Source organism: Mustela erminea, chromosome 5 (assembly GCF_009829155.1).
Source record: "Mustela erminea isolate mMusErm1 chromosome 5, mMusErm1.Pri, whole genome shotgun sequence".
Taxonomy (NCBI): Eukaryota; Metazoa; Chordata; class Mammalia; order Carnivora; family Mustelidae; genus Mustela; species Mustela erminea.
In genome coordinates, this window is record NC_045618.1 from 43875606 (window position 1) to 43891436 (window position 15831).

General features: G+C 46.0%; 1 protein-coding gene across 5 annotated transcripts in view; it reads left to right on the forward strand.

Annotated features, from left to right (window-relative positions):
* The window catches only part of TLN2 (talin 2), a 421428-nt gene that overhangs the window by 74815 nt on the left and 330782 nt on the right, over nt 1–15831 (forward strand). The window lies entirely within an intron of this gene.

The window sequence follows — 15831 nt, forward strand, 5'->3', positions numbered from 1 at the left end:
TGCCTGCCACGACCACGCTGAGCTGTCTGTGTCGAGGGTCTCCCAGGCACCCAGAAGAACTGACACTTGTCAGAAACAGATTTCTCTGGGGCAGAGTCGGTCAGCAGGCATCTGTGGCAGATCTGTTCTTGAACGGGAGTGGATGCTGACAGGATGAGAAAAGGCTGAGAAAGTTCCCTGTGGGGTGAGTTTTGCTGATCTGCCCACCCTATAATAGGCTTTTCTCCTCTGTATGGCAGCCGGTGCCCTGTCTGGCCGATTCCTGCACTTAGAGCAGACCTCTTGAGGCCAGAACCACTTCCAGCGCAAGTCCTTGGTGTAGACATACTCTTGCCTTGAAGAAGTGATGTTCTCAGTCTCCAGATGGATCTCCTGGGTGGCTTGATGGTGGGCTTCGGTTTTGAGTAGATGCAATGAAGACTGTCAAAAGCCATTACATTCTTTGCTCCTGGATCTGCCTGGACCTCCTTCCCTGGGAACTGCTCTCCTTGGGGGGTACACACTGGGCAGCTGACAGTAGAACGAAGGAGTGGAAGCTCAAACATCCATCTTGACTACGGCCACAAGGCTTGACACCAGCCCGACTCACGAGACTGCGTCGGTTTCAGAACAGTAGCTGTCTCTCCAGATGTTTGGTTCAATAAAAATATTTCCGTGATAAAAAATGCCCTCAGATGCCCTGCTGAGAGTGGAGGCGCTCAGCCCCGGAGCTCGGCTCTGCAGCCGGAGCACGTGGCTGCACCCATGAATTGCGTTTGGCAGCGTGATGGTGGGCCAGCTGCATGGCTCCCATGAGACGAAGGGGCAGTGGAATGGAGAAGATGTGAGGGAAAGTAATGAGGTGGGAGGCGGGAGGGCGGCTGACCTCTGTGCAGCTGCTGAATTTCCAGGGCCGGGCTGGGGCTTTGCTGTGTGGAGTGCACAGTCCAGCTGCTGCTGCTTGGACCTGCAGTGGTGAGGATGACTCAGAAACCTGGAAGGAGGCCATGGTGATTTCACTACGGGATCAGAGGCCACGCTAAAGCCCTCTGGGGTGGGAGTGGTTGCTGGGGGTGGGGGGGCGTGCTGGGGGTTGTTGCTTTCTGATGAATTGGAGTAATCTGGATGCTAGTGCTCTGGGATCTGCCAATTACTGACTTGGGACGTACTCTATTTTTACTACTGAAAAAAGAACTCTGGTGGCAAAACATTGTACAAAACAATAGCAGATGATATCAAGGAAGTTCAGTCTGTTACGGAGGTCATTGGTTTTGTGAATTAATTCCCTTTAGAAATCTTGTTAAAGGGCCAGGTTTTTGGCCCCGGGGTGCAGATCGTTGGGGCACCCCCAGGGGCTTCTGGGAAGTCAAGAGGGGGGTCTCTAGCCTCCACTAATCCCATTTCTCAGAAAGCAGGAAAACTCACTCCTGTCCAGATGAGGGAATATGGTCTGTGTCAGTTTAAATTTGTGGTCCTCTGTGGCAGCAGCAGTATAAGTGACTTAAAACACCACTCATGTGTTCCCAGACTTCAAATCTATAGAAGTGTCTGTCTCACTGGTCTAAGATGTGGGCAGGCTGTATTCCTCTGGGAGGCGTAGGGGAGAAACCATTCCTTTGCCTCTTCTAGCTTCTGGAGGCCGCGTGCTTTCCTTGGCTAGTGACCCCGTTGCCCCATCTTCAAATGCAGCTTCCCGTTATCTGCCTCTGACCGCAGCCAAGAAGCCTTCTCTGCTTTTGAGGACCTCACTGATTCCACTGAGACCACCTGGATCATCTAGGAAAAATCTCACCAGCTCAAGGTCCTTCAGCCTATTTGCGAAGTCAGCTGTGCCTTGGGATGTAACATTGTCACAGGTCCTCTAGATGACAATGTAGACCTCTTAGGGGGGCCATTCCTTCTACCCCAAGGATCTGCCACAGGGTCTAACCAATATGATGATTTCCTAGGCTTGACAGGGAGGTTAGTGGCTGGAGTAAGCTCAAGGATGCAGGTGTTCTGACTGCTCAGGGCCCCTGCCTTGTCCTTGCTGCTGTTGGCTGCACTATGGGATGTCCTGCAGAGGTGGGGTGGTTCCCGTCACAGGCTGTACCCTGCATTATAGCCATTTCATCCCTGGGTAAGAGGCTGTGGGCTGAGGAGAAAAAGAGCCATCCCTTCTAATGGGGAAGAAAGGGACAGAGGCATGAGATTGGGGGGTAAGTGACTGCAGTAGAGTTCTGCCTTGTTTGTGGAAGACTGTAAGGTGACTGTGATCCCTCTGCATTGATGGAGGTCTGTTGTCAAGGCTTGGTGTGCCAAGGCACAGACACAAGTGAGCTAGCTTCAGTGAAGTGGGTGGGCCTTGTGGCATTCAGTGTAGCTCCTTAACTGCAGCTGACCTTTATTGAGCATTTACTGTGTACCTGGGAGAGCACTGGGGACCACCGAATACATGCTCGCTTGTGCTTGCTCTTTGAGAAGCAGCGCTGGGATATTTCTGCATTGTCCTAGCCCCTCTATACTTATCAAAAGGAGATCAACTCTCTGCCTATACTTCCTGTGGAGACCTCACACTTGAAGATCTCTCCGTCTTGCTCACCACCTCACAGCTTCCTGGTTCAGTCCTTATACCTCAATTTCTGATGCCTAGGAGATGCCTCTAAATGGCTGAGCTGGAGCCAGGTGTCCAGTTGGCCTGGAGGTGGAAGAGGGGCACAGTCACTTGGTTCTATGGGCAAGTCGATGGTGACAGATATAGACAGTATGGGGAGGAAGCCTTGCCTTAGTTGACAGATGTTTCCGTGGAAACCCTTTGCAAAGTGCATTTATATCGTTTTAAAAGACTTGTCTTTTGAAATAGCTTCAAACTGAGAGTAAAGCTGCAAGAATACACATGTGGCTTAAATGTAAACGATCAATTACAAATCATTTGCCGCATTTGCTTTATCATCTTCATCCCTTTTATTTTCTGGCCCATTTGAAAGTTACGTTGTACCACTTCACCTCTGAATACTTCATGTTTTCCCTATCAACACGAACCTTTCTTTTCATAACCAGTTCAGTTTGTAAAAAGAGGACCTATATAACGTTGATCTTTTGTTACCTAATATACAGTTCGTATCTAAATCTCGCCACTTACCGCAATAATGTCCTTCACAGCAATTCTTTCCTTCAACCTAGTGTTCAACCCAGGGTTCTGCGGACTGCATGCCGTTGTAATATCTCTGTAGTCTCTTGGTTGGGAGTATCTTCTCTGCCTCCCCCCCACCTTTCATGATAGTGACATTTTTCAAGAATATGGGCAGATTATTTTGTAGCAATTTAGGTTTGTGTAACTCTTCACTCTCATGATGACATGTATTTTTGTCAGGAAGGCTGCGTGAATGATGCTTTGCCTCTTAGTACATCACATCGGGAGGCGCGTGATGTCCTTTTGTCCTGATCCTGGTCACGGTAGCTTGGCTCCTGTGGTTAATGTGGTGTTTGGTGTTGAACTGGTGTGATTTAATCTGTGTTCTAGAGGATGTGAGCCCTTGAAGCTGGGCATTGAAAGGGAACCTTCTTCTTTAAAATTCGGTCAGGTTTGCCAGTGCTTTTCACACATAGGAGTTTCCTGAAGTGGGCATCCTTTTCCTCTGTAACGTGTGTGCTTGAATAGAGTTAGAAGGGTTGATGTCCTCAGAGCCCACAGCTACTTGCGAGGAAGAAATTGCCTGAGGTTAGAACAACCTTGTCTGTGCTCTTGCGGCAAGAGTGAGGTCCGTGCAGAGGTAGAGGCACGGTTGTGGTGGGAACAGTGGGTTCCCTTTGATGCCATCTGACTGTCCGGGCTGCCTCTGAATTACCTAGGAGCAGAGGAGCCATTAGGACCCAGAACTCCCTTCCTCTTGCACACTTGACAAGGCTGTCAGTGCTAAAGAGGTAGGTCCAGGTGCCGCGACTGCATTCCTTGCCCACGGAGCTCTTCTCTTGAGATGCCGATGGCAGGTTGGCCTAATGTGGTTTCATCAGCTTGCAAGTTGTTACCATTTCAGGTTGGTAAGTCCCATGATGGTTGCTCTTACACTGATGATGGGTTCCCTTTATAAATGTGACTCTCAGGACTGTGGAGGCTGCTGTGTGGGAAGGATACACTTCTGAGAGCTCTGGATACTTCCAGTTGGATTTTTGGACAGGCTTTATCCTGTATTAGTGCTTCTCAAACTTCTTCCAGTTTCATTGTTTTGTGTTGGACAGTTGTTGGACCAACATCTGTTGGACATTTGACCTTGTTGACCCCTGGAACTGTTGTTCCCACCTGTTGCTATAGAAACAAACAAAATGACTGCATGCAATTCACTGTAGGATTAAGAGGGAAAACGGTACTCTTTGTAAATAAAGTATTAGGAATACTTCTCTACCCTTATGGTCCTTGTATACTGTTAAAAAAAAAAAAAGTGGGAGAACACAGAGGAATAAGACTCAGGCAGTATCCTTGAGGTCAGGGCTTTTAAATTAAAAGGACAATTGCTAAGATTTAATTGATTTATGGGTTCATTTGTTTCTCAAATTTTTTTTTTAAGATCTGAGCAGTTGTAATGCCTGTGCTTATTTGTGGGGGGTTATCCCTGCATGACTTGGGACACGTTTGTCAATGTCCTCAGAAGAATCAGCAGTGACAGCGGGCCCTCAGCACATACCAAAGACAGCTGCTTGGAGAATTCAATAGGCCTGGGCATATATTCCCAGAGGTTTGCTTGTGTCTGAATTGGAGTAAAAATTACAGGCAGCCTTAGGAAAACTAGATGTGGAGACATTCCATCTTCTCCAAAATGACATTAATAATTTAATTCCTTCTCTTGTGCCTTGGTATCAGCAAATGTTTCTCAGGGCTGCAGATACTCCTTTTTAAAAAGATTTTATTTATTTATTTGACAGAGAGAGACATAGTGAGTGAGGGAACACAAGCAGGGAGAACAGGAGAGGGTGAAGCTTCCCACTGAGCAAGGAGCCTGACATGGGACTCGATCCCAGGACCCTGGGATCCTGACCTGAGCTGAAGGCAGATGCTTAATGACTGAGCCACCCAGGCGCCCCAGGACTGTGGATATTCTTTACTGTTAAGTATGTCATTTGCTCTTCTAGCTTTGGAGTTTTTCTCATCAGGAGGGGACCTAAGTTACATGCGTGTCACTTTTTGTTCTTCTTCCTTCTTCCTTCTTCTTCTAACAGCCAGTCTGTGCCGAATACAGAAATAACTAAGTAGTTATGATCTGGTGCTGGTCCTGGGTGGAAGGGGAAGCTGAGGTTAACAGAATAGGAGTAAAATGTTCAGGAAATACACACACATACACAGGTATGGGGAAGAGCAAGGTGAACGAAAAGTAATCCCATGAAAATGGAGCGGTACCTCTTTTACTTGGGTGTCCTCTAGCAAGGAGGAATTCAGAAGGGGTGAATGTTGCAAATAATTGAAGTTCCCCGTGATAACAGGCAAAACTGTTTCTCTTGTAGATGACTGAAGTCTATTTTATACTCTCCCTCTTAAAGAAATAGGAGGATATCAGTATCATTTCCCTTTTCCTTGTGACTCAGACTTCTGTCCTGGGCCAAAATAGTGACTCTCCCTTGGGGGACATGGGTGGTTGCCCTCTGCCATGTCCTGTCTCATTTGACCATCTCTGAGTCGGCCTCTGAGTCAGTACTTGCGCTGTGCAGATAGGCCCATGGTTTCAGGCAGGATATAAAGTTGCCAGGGTAAATCCAATGACCAAGTGGGTTCTGGACTCAGAGATTGCTCTCTTGTGACTTTACACATGTGAGCTTAGTATTGGGTATTGACTTAGTGCTTGAAAGTGTTTTCTGATTGCTCAGGGTTGGTAGCTGTTTTGTGCCCAGGTCATAAACTATAGAAAGAAGACAAAATGGAGAGGCCAATGTCATTGAAGGATGATGATCACTTAGACTTCCCAAGACAAGGTGAGCATGCCACGTAGGAACCATCGGGGTGGTCAGGAGACAGGAGTGAGGAGAAAGCCTTGGGCAGTGCCTTTACTGGGGTTTCCATAAGAGACGGCAGGGGAAAGAGTTAAGAATTGGCTAGTTTGGGTGCCTGGGTAGCTCAGTCAGTTGGGCGTCTGCCTTCGGCTCGGGTCATGATCCCGGAATCCTGGGATCGAGTCCTGCATCGGCTTCCCTCTGCCTACCTCTCTCTGTCTCTCTGACAAATAAATAAAATATTAAGAGTAAAGAAAAAGAAAAATGCTGGAAAAAAAATAGAAAAAGGGATTGGCTAATTTGAGTAATCCCAGTGGGGTTTGGGTTCTAGGAGTGGTGGCTTGGCCCCTGGTGCCCGGCCCTGCGATTATTTAGGGGAAGGGAAGCGGGGCTTGGTGTCTGAGAGTTGGACAAAGGAGATGCCAGGGATTGACGTATAGACTCTGGATTGGCTGCTTGTGTAGCAGGGGCGTTGTCCTGGCCGAGCCCTTTGCTGTCTCTAAGAATTGGTTGTCCCTTGGAGGGGCAGTGTCTCCCTGGGTCTGGAAGGCTCCCAAATGCCAGAGTATCAATAATATAGAAAAGAGAGTTTATATAGTTGTCTCTGTGATGCAGTGGCCTTGTAACAGACAGGCTGAGGTTGCTGGCTGTCTCAGGTGGCAGAGTGTCAGATCCTTCCGGGTCCTTACCGTCTTCTGCTCTAACTCAGTGGTGATTGGAGGCTTAAGGACCATGGGAACCACCCCTCAACACTTCTTTCTACTAGAAAGAGGTGTCTTCATCAGTGACGGGCATTTCCTCTGTTCTTTGCCTTATTCAGGAATGTACTTGAAGCTGGACGCAGCCTTATTTCATTAAGGAAAAACAAGCAAGTAACTGGCCTTTGAGCACTAGGGAAAAGGGAAGGCTGTGCTGGTGGGGAATTTGTTTTCCTCTCAATCTCTGGTGGGTATGTATATATTTTAGTAACGTACCAAATGCCTAACACAGTCCTTTTATGAGCAGGCTGTTACTCAGATGTATCTTACAACTTTCGTTTACTATGTGAGTGAGTAATACACGGTATTACAGATAAAATAGAAAATTCACATTGGTAAAAGAAAACAAAAACTACCCCATAATCCTGCCATCTGGATAGATCTTCTGTTTTAAAAATAATTCCTCAATATGTAAGTCTCCTTTTGTGATTTTTTTTTTTTTTAAAGAACATTCCCCTCCATCCTCTACCCCCATAGCTTGAAACTTTCCGAACACTAAAATTCATAAATGGAAATGTACAAATAAGGTTTTATTTTGTATTAACCTAATTCAAATAACTGCCTTCTGTTATGGTGGAATTCTTGTAATCAGGGAACTTCATAAATTCTGATGGCTCTAATGACCTTGGGAATGTGTTTGAGGTCATGCTTCCGAACGAGTCTAAGAGCCCAGGATCATGTTCTAGCCACCTTCCCACTATATTATGTTGGAGAACTCGGGGTGTTGGTGTGGTCTTCTTGTAAGAGGTTGAAGGTTTGGAAATCTGGAAAAAACTTACTAGCATATGATTTGTGCTCCCTTCTGCCTTCTTTGGGACCTGAAATAGGCTGTTTGTAGTTCATAGCTGGAAAGCCAGATAATGGGCGTAAATCATGATCTGGGAAAGTATGTTCCCCGGAGCAGCTGCTGGCCAGCTGCTGCGCTGGTAACAGCAAACTGTAAACTTTCATCTCAGAACCTTAAATTGTATCAGAAGCCATGCTGCCCAACAGTTGTCCTACAGCTCTGGGTTCAGATCTTGCCTAATGGCTTTGTGAGTGCCAGCCAGTTACAAAACTCCGGAACTTGTTTGCTCACCTGTGAGATGGTGGGAACCTACCAACCTTAGAGAATTGTTGTGAGAAGGGCATTAAACAAGATCTGCAGGGGAAACAGCCAGTACCATACCTGGCTCCTAATACTCACACAGTAAGGTCCTGTCTTCCCCCACCTTCACCCTCCCTCACTATAATGTTTGAGCAGGTTATTGTCAGGAGTGAATCTGTTCTAGGCATGCCTCAAAAAAGGTAACCCAGATCTATACAACCACTGCCCCTTTTATTGTCCATATAAGCTCGGTCCAACCCAGGACAGGCAAAAGGTCTGACCTAAGTAAACACAACCTCCATGTCTAGAAGAAGGGAGAATCCTGTTGAAGGTTGTTTTATTGTCTAACTCAGGGATGCAGCCTCTCCTCTCTCTGGGTGGTACTGGGATTCCTTTATTTCTAAGAATTAAAATTGAGGCCAAAGGACTGGAGAATTGCCAAGAGACTTCATGCGCAGTTTCATCTTTGGTGCTTTTAGCATCCTGAATTATTGCAAGGGTCCAAGACCCCTGAGCTGGTATGTCCCCTTGGAGTTGGGGTGACCACTGCCAAGGGGGCCCCGTGGTCCTACTGTCTTTTGGTCGGGGTTGACTTTGCCCAGGGCTGGGATTGTGCGTGGGCCCTTGGTGAAATTTTATCACAACGGCCGCTTAAGGCTGGACCTCAGCTGTTAGGGTCTTGGGGCACCAGCCTCTCCAGAAGTAGATTAGGTAGATGTCCATTCAAGCAGGGGATTTGTACATGTTATTCTCAGAGGAGATATCTGACTGTGTGACCTTATTTAGAAAAAAGGCTATACTTCGTTAACCTTTATTCCCTCAAGAAGGAAAAAAAATCATTACATGGCAGAGGTTCAGGCCTCATGGGGGATTTTGTGGACGATTCTCCAAGAATCTTATTTCCATAGACATGATAAAATTATCAGTAACTTCTGCTTGTCCCCACTGCATGCTCTTTTCACTTGGAAAAAAGAAAACTATTCATATTTTTTGCATAGCCTGGGCTTTGGTTCCTTCCCTCCCCGCCCTAGCACTTAAGGATATTCTTGTACAAGGAGGAGGGAAAAAGACAATCATTTGAAAAGACCTTGCCCTATACTGCCCGACCCCCCCCCCCCATGCTCATTTAATACCGGTAAGTGGGGAGTAGCTTCTAAGCAGATGATCTCAGACAGCTGTCAGTTGAGCTCCTCCTTCAAGCTTGTCTCAGATGCTGCCCTCTCCTGCTGCCGTCCCAGGGTGCCCCACCCCCAGCTCAGCCGTCCTCCCTCTCTGTTCCCGTAAGCTGTTCACATCTAATACCGAGAAGCAAGGAAGAGCGTGCCGGTGTGGACTCAGAAGACGTGCGTCCAAAGGCAGGCTTCACCACTTCCCAGCTGTGCGACTGGGCTTCTGAGGCGGAATTTCTTTCACTGCACTTGGGATTATACTGTGTGATGCCTTCTCAGTCTCCCAGCTAGACAACTGAACTCCTGGAAGACAGGATGTTGTTCATCCTGTTATTTCCAGTCATTTATCTAGTCATTCATTTCTTTATACAATTACCCTCCTAGGACCTAAGAATAGAGATGAACATGATACATTGTGGCACGTGGTAGGAATTACAAACTGCTCTTTTTTTTTTTTTCTTTTCTTTTCTCCTTTATGTCCTATGATACAGATAAGTAGTTAAGAAAGCTTTGATCTTTCTCCCCGGAGCATTCACGAACAAGGAGCAGCCCATGGCCCTGCCCACTGAACTTAAGTGTAACACTTCTGAAACCAGTCTTAGGAAAGCTGCTTGCAGGGAAAAAGTATTTCCAAGTTTAGGATAAAGTGAAAACTCCCTTTTGAAAATTTTCCTGCCCCCTGCCAGCTAAGACCAGGGTAAACAGGGGCTAGAAAGCGGGTTAGGACATATAACTTTTAGTGAGATGGGTAGAAAATTGAGAGCAAGAGGCTGATTATATGGACTAGAACCTAAAGTACCTTGTTAAATGGAAAAGTGGATATAGACAATTTCAGAATGATGGATTTCAAACGGGCTCGGCTTCATCACCTCATTCCACCTGGAGAGGGTAAACTGTTATTACTCTTGATTTTCCAGAAGCAACTTAGTGTGGGAAAGCCCTGCAGGACCACATTCCACTTGATCCCTTTTATTAACCAAATTGTACTTTGCAGTCAGGTGGGGTGTGGCTGGGGAGTCCTTTCAAGATTGGAGCCTGCAGGCTTCGGGGCTGGTTAATTGTATGTTTGGCTTTTGGCTTCTTTCCAGTCTTTCATCATGGAAGACCCCTTATCTATAATTTTTAGGCAAAAAAAAAAAAATCTGCTCTTCCTCTTCGAGTTTTATGATGCTAAACAGACAGTGATAATAATCTAAGCACTGGGTTTGCGAAGCGATTAAGGTGGACGAAAGGGTCAGGCTGGATTCTCCTATAGATGTCAGCCTGTAGAGACTGCATACAGGCATCACCATGGTTGAGCAGTGTGGCCGGCTTACCTGGGGTTCTTCTTCCTCACTCATCTCCCCCAGATACCTTCCACAGGTGGGGGGTGCACCTGGTGGCCTGATCCTCAGAATGCCTCCTTGACTGGCTCATCAAGCCCGGTCACACCTCATAACCACCTATACAGCTGAAATGAGATGACAGGGATGGGGTTAGACAGGGATGGAAGCTTCAGATGAGGGTTGGAATTTGTGTCATCCAATGTGTGATCCATCTGTGTGTGGCTAGGGTGTCTCATCCAAGGCTGAGCATCATCGGCTCTCTTGACCCTCACTGCTTAGAGTGCGTTCTGTGGGTCCAGCAGCATCTGTGTCATCTGGGAGTTCCTTCAACATGCAGGCTTTCCAGCTGCCCCCCTCCCACCCTGGGATTCCTCTAGCAGAACCTGCTGTTCATTTGGTCTGCATTAAGGTTTGAGAACCTCTGCTCTTGTATGGTATTGTGGTAGGAGTAGTTCTTGATGTTCCGGGAAGTGTGATACTGACTACATGCGCTTTGATCTTCTACCATTGCTTCCCCTCCTAAGGATTGGTCTGCAATGTACATAGGTCAGTTTCACAAAATTAGGATAGGTGTATCCTCTCTTCTGGATTCTGACTTTTACTCTTAGTTGCTTGACCTTCTGTTTGGTACATGGACATACTGCGTTTCAGTTAAACATACTGAAGTTGTAAAACAAATGTGTTCTGTGGCTAAATAGGGAGGATTGTTTGTGCTCTATCTTCATGATCTCTGCCTCTATTCCATGGACTTTGAAGTAGCCTTTGGCTGTGTCTCCCTCCCCCCAGATGATGATTTGCTCCTTTTTTGGGTTATGAGTCCCTCCACATGCGTGAGGGTCACTGCATTTGTTGCAGGATGTTGAAATTCTTGTTTACATTTCTGATCTCCATGGGGATAATAAGGTCCTTATTTATTCATAGCTGCATCCCCTGTGTCAAGGGCATACTTGAAGCATAGTAGGGATTCAATAAATGTTTACTGGGAAAATGAATGGCATTGATGATTAAGGGCTCTTCATATACTTTTTTTTTTTTTTTTTTAAGAGAAGGGGAGGCAGGAAGGGGCAGAGGGAAGGAAGAAAAGAATATCTCAAGCAGACTGCTGGCTGAGCAAGGAGCCTGATATGGGGCTCAATCCCATGACCCTGAGATCATGACCTGAGCTGAAACCAAGAGTTGGATGCTTAACGCACTTAGCCACCCAGGTGCCCCTAAGGGTTCACAGTGTACTTCTGAGTGTGGGTAATATCTGTACACTTGGGCTTTTTCCATTGCCCTCTCCCCAAGCTAACAGGGGGTTGAGAGACAGAGAGGGTTACTTAATTTACTATTGGAAACAATAGTACTTGATTTAAGAAGTTTAAATCTATGGAGGTGGGGCGCCTGGGTAGCTCAGTGGGTTAAGCCGCTGCCTTCGGCTCAGGTCATGATCTCAGGGTCCTGGGATCGAGGCCCGCATCGGGCTCTCTGCTCAGCTGGGAGCCTGCTTCCCTCTCTGTCTCTCTGCTTGCCTCTCCATCTACTTGTTATTTCTCTCTGTCAAATAAATAAATAAATCTTTAAAAAAAAAAAAAATCTATGGAGGTGAAACAAAATTAGGCTAAATGGATGGATAGGATATTCAGAGCTAGATTGGCTCTTTAGGACATCTCTGGGTGACTTGAATGCCTTTTGGTGTTTATCTCCACTACTTCTGGAACATTGCCGTCTTGTGGATGCAAAGTTCCTGCTTCCCTTAAATGGGAAACTATTTCCAGGTCCAGCAGTTTCTCTGGTTAATGACTTTAGAGAAGGGTTCCTCAGAGTTCTGGTGCTGTCACCCAGAACTCAACTAGCCATGGGTCACTCTGAGATAACAAGAGTCCCATGATAATGATTTTTTTTCCCCCCGAGGATGATTTTATGCTGAAAGACTCCACTCTGCTTAATGTAACTTTAAGTAATTTATAATTGGAAAAATAGACTTATTGAAAATAGTAAAAAAAAAAAAAAAAAAAAAAAGTATTCCAGTGCCCAAAAGTTCTTTGCTTGGTGATGGGGTTGTGGGTCATTTTCTGCGTTCTACAACATTCTGGCTCCTCAGTGCTGATGTCTAGGCCCTGATGGTCTTTTACGTGTTGTTTGAGAACTAAGGAAAGGCCCAAGCTTCCTGTCATGAGAAGCCATCTAGAATTATATGCCAGTTACAAATAAGATTGAAATTTCTGTTTTTAAAGTAAATGTATTGATACTTCAGCCTAACTGGCATGTGCTTTTCTAAATGTGTTGATAGGTTTAGGATGTGTTTGCATTTCTTCTGCAAAGAAGAAATAGTAGGGCAGCCCCTAGCATCACCCACTGACCCAGCCTGTGAGGTAATGTTAAGACTCGGTGCCTGGGAGGTCATGACAAGGCTCCTAGGCTATTTATTTTTATACTTGGAGTAGTTGTTTGAAATAGCTTAGAAGCTTGTGGAGAAACCATCTCTGTGTGGTGGAAGTGACAGAACGGCATGTTTGGCTTTCCAAGGAGCTGGGATAATGGGAAGCAGTGATAGCAAATCAAACTACTGTGGAAAACTAGAAGGTGAAACCACAGAGCTGCCTCAGTGCCTGTGTCGTTATAAACTGAGGTGTTTCACATTGACCGAGCTTTCTAGATAACCTTGAAAGCTAATTAAACTGATTTTATTTAAAAGCCTGAGGAATCCATCTAAATGATTCTTGAGCTGCTTTGAAAAATTGTGCTAGAACAGTGTTTTTCCTGATGACTCAGAATCCTCAGCACTTGATGGTATTGTGGTGTACTGAGTAAGTGATTTGAGTTGAACTCTTTGGTCTGACAAAGCATGGCCTGGAGTCTCTTGTGTAGTCTGAGTGGGTGACTCGTGGAGCTCTTTCAAGCTGCCTGGTGGTCAGTGGTCCGTTTACCCATTGTCAGCTTGTCTGTCCTTTCTTGTCTGCTTAGTGGCTACTTCCCTGGCAGTTGGGTCACTTGACAGGCTTGTGGGAATTAGACATAGGTAATGATCAGAAGTTAGGAGTTCAGGCAGGAGGGAGTGGTTTACACAAGAAAGTCTGGAGGCTGTTGGACAGTCTCTTCATGTGCCAGAAGAAATTTTTAAAAACAGGATCTGGGGAGCACCTGGTGACTCAGTTGGTTGAGCGTCTGCCTTTAGCTCAGATCATGATCCCAGGGTCCTCGGACTCGTGCCCTGCATTGGGCTCCCAGCTCAATGGGGAGTCTGCTTCTCCCTCTGCCCCTCCCCGTGCTCATGAGTACATTCTCTCTCTCAATAAATAAATAAATAAATAAATAAATAAATAAATGGGTTCTGGGTTGATGACTGTCCCAGGGAGCTGGGATAGCCACGAGATTCACCTATATCTGAGTATCCATCATTGGAGTGTGAGGTATTTCAGATGTCAAATGACCCCCAAAACCTGGTGACAGGTTTTCCACGAAACTTGCTTACTAGCTGGATTTTTTCCTTAAAGACGAATTATTTTTATGGATAAATATTACTCACCAATCCATTACATTTTAAAATGTAATGAAAACTGTTAAAAGAAATTTGGCAAAACTTGTAAAGGAATGGATGAATATACTCAGGAGAGCTGTGCAAGGGTTATTGTTAAGCAGAGCAGAGATCTGTTGATGGGAGGTAGTGGAATCTGAGACCATTTTTGATTAGGTGACCAGCAGAAGACAGAGGATTTGATTTTTTGCCATTAGTGGCTATTCAGACAGAATTACAGACGTGCCATGCTGACTTTATGAAAAAGAATAACTTGACCAGTTCCCCCCACCGCCGGGCCTATGTTCATATTTGCAATCTGTCTTTATGCTTCCTGGGACATTATTTTATTTATTACGAAAAAAGGGAGAGAGAAATAGGCTGGATGGGACTTGAAACCAGGCCTCCTTCGAGCAAACATATTTTGAAATTGAGAAAAAGGTGGTACAGAAGTGCCAACTTATTCAGTGTAGCTGGCCAAAAGTTGCCATTCCTTACACATTCTTTCTCAAATTTTTTTGGACATGACAATTCCAATGATAATAAGAATGAATGAATGTCCAGAATGGATGGTGGCCCGTGGTGGGTTGTTTTTATTTTTGTTTTCTAATGTCTAACAAGAATTTAACAGGATTTTCCTGGCCAAAACGCACCCCCCAGACCACACGGGGGAGCAAATATTCATTGTCTCTGATGCGTTCAGTAGATAAGGCTCTATGGCTGGCCTCCATTCCACAAAAGGAGGAAACCCCACGGCCCTGGATGAAGCAGGGGTCCAGCTGGGTAAGGGTGGTGTGACGTACCTTTGGACTAGTGGTGGCTAAACAGGTAGGCTCACAATAGGTAAACCTAAAGCAAGGCAAGAAAAAAAGAGTTTTGTTGGCTAGAATGCCCTTACAGTAGCCAAGAAAGACCAGGGGTATCTGCTGTGGCAATCTAGGGCCCCATCACCACTGACTTGGGATTCGAGGCACAATGGGAGATTCCTTGCTGAGGGAGCGCTGTTGGGAAAGGAATCCATGCCTCCACGAAGTACCTGCACTGCTGTTGAATACACATGCTCTTCTTGAACAGTGAAGGATGCAGAAGAGAGATAGCATTGTATTGGTTTTTTTTTTTAAGATTTTATTTAGTTATTTGACAGAGAGAAATCACAAGTAGGCAGAGAGGCAGGCAGAAAGAGAGGAAGGAAAGTAGGCTCCTTGCTGAGCAGAGAGCCCGATGTGGGGCTCCAGGACCTGGGATCATGACCTGAGCCGAAGGCAGAGGCTTTAACCCACTGAGCCACGCAGGTGCCTAGAGATAGCATGGTTTAAAAACAGTTCTCATAGGCTGTTCTTGGCCATCTTTCCTGAACACGCAGGCCCTGCTACAGTCTGTATGACAACACAATGTGGATGGTGAGATTCTGGTAACCTGAGGGGGGCTTGCAATCTGGCCAGAGCCCTTCTATTCCTATTGGTGCCCCTGGAAAAGGCATGTCATGCAAGTTTAGAGTTTAGAAATAGTCTGCTGAAAGGTGCAGTGCACTGTGGGACACGTTACAGAGCTTTCCAATGAGCACGAGACAAATGATCTTTTTCAAAAGGCTGAACGGAGATTGGGGCAGGTAAGCTTCCCTGTGAGCACTGTTTAAATAAAGTCTCTGCCATTGCTTTCATTTAGCCAAAGGACGTGGGTTGGGCCATCTGGGCACACTCAGGGCTATGTATATCTCTTCCATTCTCCTTTGTCCTCAGCAGGTCACATGTGTCTTTCTTGGCCTAAGTTTGTCAAGCCTCCAGGGAAGGCTGGGGTGGATGGATATCCCCGACCGGCCATTGAGAGTTCCCATCAATTCTGTCCCTTCTGGGCCTATACTGAACAGGCTATGCTCCTACAGGGTTGTTGGAGAGTTTCCATCAATTCTGTCCCTTCTGGGCCTATACTGAACAGGCTACGCTCCTACAGGGTTGTTGGATACCACCCTTTGTGGTTGGGTTGCCTGTTTCAGAAATGAACCTTGTACTCACATTGCCCCAGAAAAACCTTAATTGTTGGTTGGAGCTTTTCATGACTC